The 8,140-nt window shown below is 48.4% G+C and overlaps 1 non-coding gene across 1 annotated transcript; it reads left to right on the plus strand.

Moving 5' to 3' along the window:
- The first annotated feature begins 5,913 nt into the window (after positions 1–5,913).
- Positions 5,914–5,985, plus strand: TRNAD-GUC (transfer RNA aspartic acid (anticodon GUC)). The gene has a single exon. It is a non-coding gene; the product is annotated as a tRNA-Asp (tRNA).
- The last annotated feature ends 2,155 nt before the right edge of the window (positions 5,986–8,140 follow it).

Below are 8,140 nucleotides of genomic sequence, written 5' to 3' on the forward strand. Positions count from 1 at the left end.
CAGAGACTTTTCTTCAGGGTTCACTGTACAAATACGTTAGCCATCCAAACTATCGATCTTTGCCTAAACTGCCAGAAAATAAACCCTAAAAATTCCATTCCGTGTTATATCTCCATTGAGTCTGGCAAAGGGGAGCTCTGCACCACAGTGATTCTTTTTAACTAGGAGAAAGGAGCTTGTAAGAAATACAAGTTCCTTTACAAGTTTATGGGGTGTTGGTTTGTTTGGTTTGCCATCTTTTTTTGGGGGGGGGGAAATCTCTCTTCTTTCTTTGAGTGAACTGTAGTAGCCTTTTGTGGAAGCTGGTTTGCATTTCAGCTGGGGTCCTTAACTGCTTCCTGGTGCAGCCTGGGTGCAAGCTCAGGGGATGGGGTAAGCTGTGTGAGCTTCGTTTAGTTCTATCTTATCTGTGGATCTGATTAAAAATAAAATTAGTATGAAACAAGTGACTTCCTCTCACTGTAAGACTATTCAGCTGACTGTATTTGAATTTTTATTAGAGTCAGACATGCAAACCTTTAATAATCCTTGTAACTTTGCTCTCTTTAGAACTGTAGATGAAAAACGAAGTTTGCATTTTGTCCCAGAGTGAAACCCCTCCTGCTCTAAAGGCATCTCTGTCCATCAACAGGTGTTCACTAAGTATATCCACTTTGTGCTGTTTCAGGCTAGAGCACCAAAGAAGTAGCAGGAGTCACCTTGTGCGCAGTGTGCGGGAGGTACCGGGGGTGGTTGACCACCACATTCTGCAGATCCCAGGCTGTAGGGAGCAGGCAGAGCACCGCTCCCAGGGGACTCCGAACGTCACCTGCTGCAGTGCGACCATCTCTGCCTCGGGGAGGTGCATCTTTAGGGCTACAGGGCAATCAGCGTTGCTCTGTGTCTGCGGGCAGGATGGGGAGAGAATTTTTATGCAACCCCAAGTATATAGTGGAGAGAGTTAATTTGGCAATGGTGGCTCCTTTGTAGCCTTGCAGGGTCCCGGGGCAAATTGCCTCCCGGAGGCTGCAGTGACTCCGGCTGGCCCAGACTCCTGCTGCGAGCCCTGGCAGAGGGATGCAGGAAGGGAAATGATGAGAGTAGCTCTCTTACGACAGAGTCATGATCAGTTACGGAAGAAGCAATATGAACTTTATAGGTAAAAAATTCTCTTCCAAGTACACAACAGTCCCTTCAGTTCATGAAGGTGACTTTCCTGGGAAGAACATACAGTTATGCCACACAGAAAGGAAATGTGGGCACTGAGAGGGCTTAAGATCTCAGAAACACGTTTGAGTTGCTGAGCAACTTGGCAAACTTTTAACGTGGGGACAGATACCTCTGTGGTGTACAAACACCTTATCCTCATAACCCTTTAGATTCTGGCTGAGCAGTGTTGACTGAGAGAAGCTTTTGGCTGTGGTTTTATTGCAGCATTCTGCATTGTTTACGTAATTATAAAGGAAATTTACATATCATTTCTTTGCCCTAACACAGCCTACATATTGAGCGATGACTAGAGGAAGTGTTCTAGCAGAATTTTGCATGATGAAACCCAAAAGGAAGAGGGATCCAAAATGACAGCATATTTCAAGCAGATGATAAAATACATTCCATCAACTGGGGGGGAAGAAAAACCAAGACAGAGTGAAGATTCATAGCCAAACTTCAGACTCTGCAAGTCCTGAAAGGTAACGTGCCTGCAGCCTGTGTGATTTTAAGGCAGAATAAGCACCTAAGAGACCACTTGCAAATTAAATTTTGAGTAGTTTCTGTAGTCCTTTTCATAGCCTTTTGAGTCTGGTTGCTCAGCCAGTTTTCCCTCTACCCTGTTGTCTACATGTTCACTCTGTATTTCACCAATTTGGCTCTAACTATGAGAGATAATGTCAAAGCCCTTGCTAAAGTCAGGATAAACAACATCCGATGCTCCTCTGTTAGCTACAGAGCCAGTCATCACAGAAAGCTCTCAGGCACAATTTGCCCTTGGTAAAGCCATGCTGTTCTGATTGCTGCCATGTCCGTTGTGTGCCTGGATGTGTTCCAGTCAGACTGGCTCTGTGGCCTTCCCGGGCACTGGGGTGAAGCTGGCCAGCCTGTAGAGCACACAGCACACACACCCCCCCCGCCCCGACCTTCTTGAGGATGTGTGTATGTGTGGAACATCTCGCTGTCTTCTGCCATCGGGAACCTTCCTTGGTGGCCATGACCTGCCAGTAGTCAGCTCCATCCTCACCCTCAGACAGAGCCTGTCTGGTCCCAGGGCATCATCTGTGCCCAGGCAGCTCCAGGGCTCCTTAACAGTTTTCCTCTCCCATGGGGAATGCCTCACTCCACCACTTCTGCTGCCGGGCTCGAGGAGCTGAAAGCCTGAGGGCAGACCTTAGAAGTGAGAACCTGAGGCAAAGAAGGTGCTGACTACCGTGGCCTTTTCTGTGCCTTTTCTTAACTAGGGATCATAGGGTGGTTCTGTTGAAGGAGACTGATATATTGGGGTGGGGCATATCAAGGCAGATGGCTCAGAGTTTTGGCCAGGGACTGGTGGTCAGAGGCTTCTGGCAGCAGAGGAGTGCAAGCCTGGAAGCAGCAAGGGAGCGGGTGTTGGTAGCAAGGGAACGCAAGGAGAGGCGCTTTGCACAGTAAATGCAGAGAGCTAGCACCCAAGTCGGTGGTGTTAGAGATGTAGGGGAGAGAGGTGTCACTGGAGGAACTGGCTGCAGCAAATTAAGTTCACTGCTTTTGAAAAGAGCTCTAAGTCAGTGTCATTGACCTGGAAGCAGTGCTAGCTGTTAACTCCAGAGCTGATGTCATGTGCAGTATTTGACTTTGTTCTGAGTTTACAGCCCCTTACTGCTTTTCTGCTATGATCGATTTGTTAGAGTTTATCACTTCAGTTCCCTGGCAAGGTCTTACCAGAGGCCATGTGTCCCTAGAGTCTGCTCATGACAGCAAGAACCAGAGAATTCTGTGTTTTCTCATTTGGGGTAGATATACCTCTTTCCAGGATGATCCCTAGCAGTCATATCACCTACCTGTCTGGAACTTTTCTTACTAGAAAGAACATTTTGTTTCAGCATTTCAGGGTGACGGATACACTGGAGAAGTGTAACCTCTTCTAGGGAGAAGTTGAGAGGCTTTGCTCAGTTCTTCATTTAATTTTCACAGAGTTATGTTTCACTTAAGGAACACTCTGCACTGGGAGAATCTGATTTAAAATCTTAACCAAGATCTACAGGTTTATGGCTGCTTATTAGCTTGGAGATCAGCCTGCCGCCTGTGAGTAGTACAGTGTTCTCCTCCCTTCTCTGAAGGGGCTGTACAAAAGGCTGTGAGGCTTTCATAACCCAGGTGTGCCCTGATAAGCAAGTTACTGAGTTGTCCCTGATGTAATCTGTTGATGTACTTTTTATATCACAGGCTTTTGCTGGCTTGCTCTCTGTGGAGAGTTACTGATGTCATCTGATAATAGACACCAAGATTTCCCAGGGAATGTGTAGGGAGTACAAGGATTTACATCAGTAATTTAAAACCAAGAGGAAAAGGCGTTACTTTTTAAGGAAGACTTTTCAGGTCGCGGTTGGAGAGCTGTGCGTGGGCTATGGGAATGCTGAGTTGCTGTTTGAAGCCAGCTCTGGGACTTGTGACGAGGTTAGTGCTGGACGACACAAACCTGCTCACGGATGTCTCTCTTCCTTCTTCCCACCAAGTGTGTTAGTCGTTTGTGCCTGGTGAAGCAGAGGTTTTAGTAAAGGGTTTACCTTTCACAAAAGGCACGTTGCTGAGCTAATGGTGCGCAGAAACACCCCAAGAGTAGAGCACACTTGTTCTTACTGGAAAGGGTAAGGGGGCGGAAAGCCACAACCCAAACAAAAAGAAACCCCCGGTCAGTAAGACTCTGTAAATTGGCACCAGGGGAATTGCAACTGTTCAAAATCCAATAACCTGATCTCTTTGCAGGCCGTTACATTTATTTATTTTTAAATTGCAATTGATCCAGCTTTCAGTTTGGGGTGTATAATGGCAGCCAGTTTTTAAGAGAGCCACCATTCCCCACCCTCTGGAAACCGGTCTGCTTTACACCACCTGCCTTCCCTTCCCATGTTGCCTCCCGCCGGCATTGCTGTGGGTGGCTCGCAGGCAGGGCCTTCTGGCCAGAGGTCCTGGGCTGGCCTGAGGCTTAACCTTGGTTTCTGATCTGCTGGGAAAGGGGATGAATTTCAACAGTGTGAGACCTTTTGCTTGGCAACTTATAAATGGGATCAGTTCAGAAGCCATCCGGCCTCTCTAGCCATCGTTTGCACTAGGTGTAGAGGTGACAGCTGGAGCCTGTAGCTGCTTCAGCTCTTTTCAGTTAATCCATTACTACCTCTGAGTTAACACCCCAGCTGCCCCCAGCATTTTATGGGTATTTATTTGTTTGTCAGCTCGAACGGAGACCTATGTGAGAGAGCAAAATGCTTCAGTCTGGCAGTTCTCTGAGGGTTTAATTGATTCTGATACCACAGGAAAACCGATGACATGGAGAATGAACATTCAAACAAATAGATCTTAAATTCTGCTATGGACAGTTCTAAAAAATCAGTTCCAGCTTCCACTAGGAATGCATCGTAGACGTTATAAGCATCTTTCACACCAAATAGTGCTGCTCTTTGCTTTGATGGGGTGAGAACGGGACTGCTGGGGATCTCATACAAGGTGTGTGATTTCAGGTTCTTCATTTTCGGCTGCTCTTCTCCTGCATACTGGGACCTGGCACTGGGAGGGCGGCAGGGAGTTGCCAATGCAAACAGCTCAGCTGCCAGGCCAGGAGAAGAGCTTTAGGCAAACCCCACCGTACGCAGGAGGCACCCTTAGCACACAGATATGGTTACAAAACACTCCACAGTGTGTTCCAGACTGGGAAATTAATGCAGTATTAATTTTAAGCTGTTCGGTGACAGTTCACTAGCTGTGGTTGTGCTTCGGCTCTGTGTCCATTTCCTCTGTATCAACTAAAAAACCCAAAATGAACCTTGACACAAAAATAACAGCTCATTTCCCACCCATGGCTCTCTAGGCGCTGCCTTGGTGTGGTGATTTCCCCTACCTACAGCTGGATCTGACTGATCAGGACGGGTGGGAGTCCCCTCTTGCCTGTTGCCCGTGACAGTGACGCTAGATGCACACCCCATGTAGTTTTTATCATGTTTTCCTTTAACTTCTTCAGCCCTTATGAAATCTAGGAGTGAAGTCTCTTCTATTGAGTTTACCATGTATTCTCAGTGTGTATTTCTTAGTTTTCCAGAACTGGCAGCAGTTTGGATGGGGAGAGAAATGTTTCTGAATCTTCAACAGTTTTTTTTACTTTACTTTTTTTAAACTTTTCGGTGTTGGTAATGAATCTTAACTCAGACTCTGACACACCCCGTCTGTGGACATGAATGCGATGCAACATCATGTTCTTACACATATGAATGCGAACTCCTGAATTGCTTTGGTAGCAATGGAGTAGCGATTCTGGACTGCTGCAATAAGTGTCAGGGCTGCGTTTAGGCATTCTTTAAAGTGTACTTCCTATAGATATATATAGTGTGTGTTTGTGTGTAAAGTAAATACTGAAGCTCGAGCATAGCCTTTACACAGGAAGCTTTGCAGTGAGTGCTTTTTTAAGCCGAAGTAGTGCAGATGGTGTCTGCTCTTGACCGGGTTGATGTGAGTGGAGCTTGTGCACCCGGGAGAGGCCAAGTTGGGGCAAACAGTGGGTATTTTGGCCATTCTCTCCGTGCTGCCGGGGGTGGTTGCTCCAGCCAGAGCGACCATGGTGACCTGCAGGGAGCGCGGTAGAGTGACAGGAGGGAAAAGCGGTCCCGTTGCGGAGGAACCGATAAAGAAGCAGTGAGTAATTGACACACTCGGTGGCCGCTCAGATAATGACTACGCGGGTGGTGTAATCGCTCCTCGTTAGTATAGTGGTGAGTATCCCCGCCTGTCACGCGGGAGACCGGGGTTCGATTCCCCGACGGGGAGAGCGTAGTATCTTTTCCTGCCGCGGTGCGTGGGGGTGCCTGCCGCGCTGTGCTCGCTTTTTATTTGTCCTTCTGTCCGTCTGGTACCGGACCCGGTGGGTGAGAAAGGGGAGAGCTGTGCTCCCCGACGGGAGCAGCGAGAGGCGGCGGGGGGTGCCCTCTCCCCTGTGTTACCTGAGCTCGCTGGGCGAGTGCCTGTAGGCAAAAGAGATGGAGACGTTCCTTTCCGTGGAGGCGAGCTAGGTCGTTTTTGGCGAGAAGGGCTCTGGTGGTGCCACAGAGATGCCCCTGGCACCTTGGAGCCAGCACCGTGCGCTTCTGGAGGATGCTTGGTTATGTGCGGAGCAGGAGCCTTCGCCGTGCTGTGGTATGAATACTGCGTAGCAGAGGCAGCAACAGTCCTCTAAATGAATTTCAGATTTAGCTACCTCTAGTGCCTGTTCTAGAATAAATCTAACCTTAATTTTTAAAATTATTTAATCTATCACAGCCCTTGATAATTTGTAAAAGACCTAAATTGCCCTTATTGTTACAATTTGGTACCTTATTTCAAGTGTGCATCTCCTTATCATCTCTGTTGTTACATTTACATGCCAACCATCAGAGACATTTAAATTTTGACCAAAACCCATTTTTGAAAGCACGCTTTCACATGAAAACTGTGGGGTTTGTTGGTTGGGTTTTTTAACTGGCCCAGCCTATATATGACTCCTAAGAGTTACAAGAGGTCCTTCTAAAAAATTAAAAGCCCCCCAGCTTCAGCAGCTTAGCTGTTACTGGCAGCAAGCTGCCCGTTGCGCAACCTGCGTGGCTGCCCCTGCTTTCGGAGCAAAGCCAGCGCTGTGGCACGGTGGCTTCTGGCAGCTGCGGAAGATGTTATTGCGGGCCCAGCGCTGACATTGGCTCCGAGCTGCATCCTAGGAACAGAGACTTGCTGGAACAGTGATGGCCTCTGTCGAGAAGCCCAGACAAAACCTGTGTGCAAAACCTCTGGGGCCTGTCTGTGAGTCTGAAGGAGCGTGGGTGGATCTCGGCAGGCTCCTGGTGGCAGGCCCTGGGGCAGGTCATCGCGGAGGGGGTGACAGTGCCGGGTTGTGCGCTGGGGAGCTGCCAGCATCCACGTGCCTGAGCTAACATCACCACCTCTTTTAGGGTTTTTTTTCCTTTTTCTTCTAGAGTTTTCATCTCCTTTGCAGGTGGTGACTAATACGTGGGACTGAAGATGTGACATTCTAGAACTGAAACTGCAAATCCAGGCTGGGTCAGCTGCAGGTCCCGCTTGTGCGTGGGGGTCTCTGGAGCACTCACCCTTGAGTCACGAGCTCCTTGGCACATGTCTTTGGTAACTTTCAGGGAGAATTATTAAACATCTTGTACAGAAAGAATACTTAAATTTAAGTGTCTTGATGAGCAAAATTTTGTTTGTTTGATTTACTCCAAGCAATGTGTTTGTAACAGGAGTCACAGCTAGAACTCCAGCGCTAGAGCTCCTCCCTGCAAGTTTGCATGTCCCTCATCTATTCTTGCAGAGGTTGGTCTAGCTCTTCTGGACCAAGGCAATCCAGACCTGCTCCCATCACCTTATCGCCATCTGTTAGTTTGTGCTGGTTTCTGCAACTCTTTCTCCTTGCAGTGGTGGTTGGTTCCAGGTGGGCTTCACTGGGAAGCTGAAACCACTAAAGAAATGAGCCTATCTCAGCTTAGTTCTAAGGTTATTTTCAAATATATTTGCTAAGTTTTGTTAAACTGTGTTTTATCCAACCTAGACAGTGCTCTGGGACATCTGCTCAATCTGGGGTGTTTTCATGGATGTTGGGGTTTGGAGCACCCCTGGGCTGCGCCCCCACCACAGGTGAGGACACGGGGATGCTGCACCCCTGGGCTGACCCTGGGGAACCTCTGCCACCGCCACGCGGAGGGCAATGACGATCAACAGCGGCATGTGCTCATTAATGGAACTGCTTGTGAGTGTACAACCTGAAACCTGATGTGATTTTGGGATGTGTTTCGCTTCTCTTCAGCGTTCACAGGCTCACGCAGCTGCTGCAGGGCTCGGTGGTGAGGCGTGTGGTGCTGGTCCTGTTCCTGCTGGCAGCAAGTTCTGCACGACAGGGGTATAAACCGATGGGGCTGCTCTGCCGGAGAGGTTAAGCCTT

The sequence above is a fragment of the Larus michahellis genome, chromosome 11 (genome assembly GCF_964199755.1).
Source record: "Larus michahellis chromosome 11, bLarMic1.1, whole genome shotgun sequence".
Taxonomy (NCBI): domain Eukaryota; kingdom Metazoa; phylum Chordata; class Aves; order Charadriiformes; family Laridae; genus Larus; species Larus michahellis.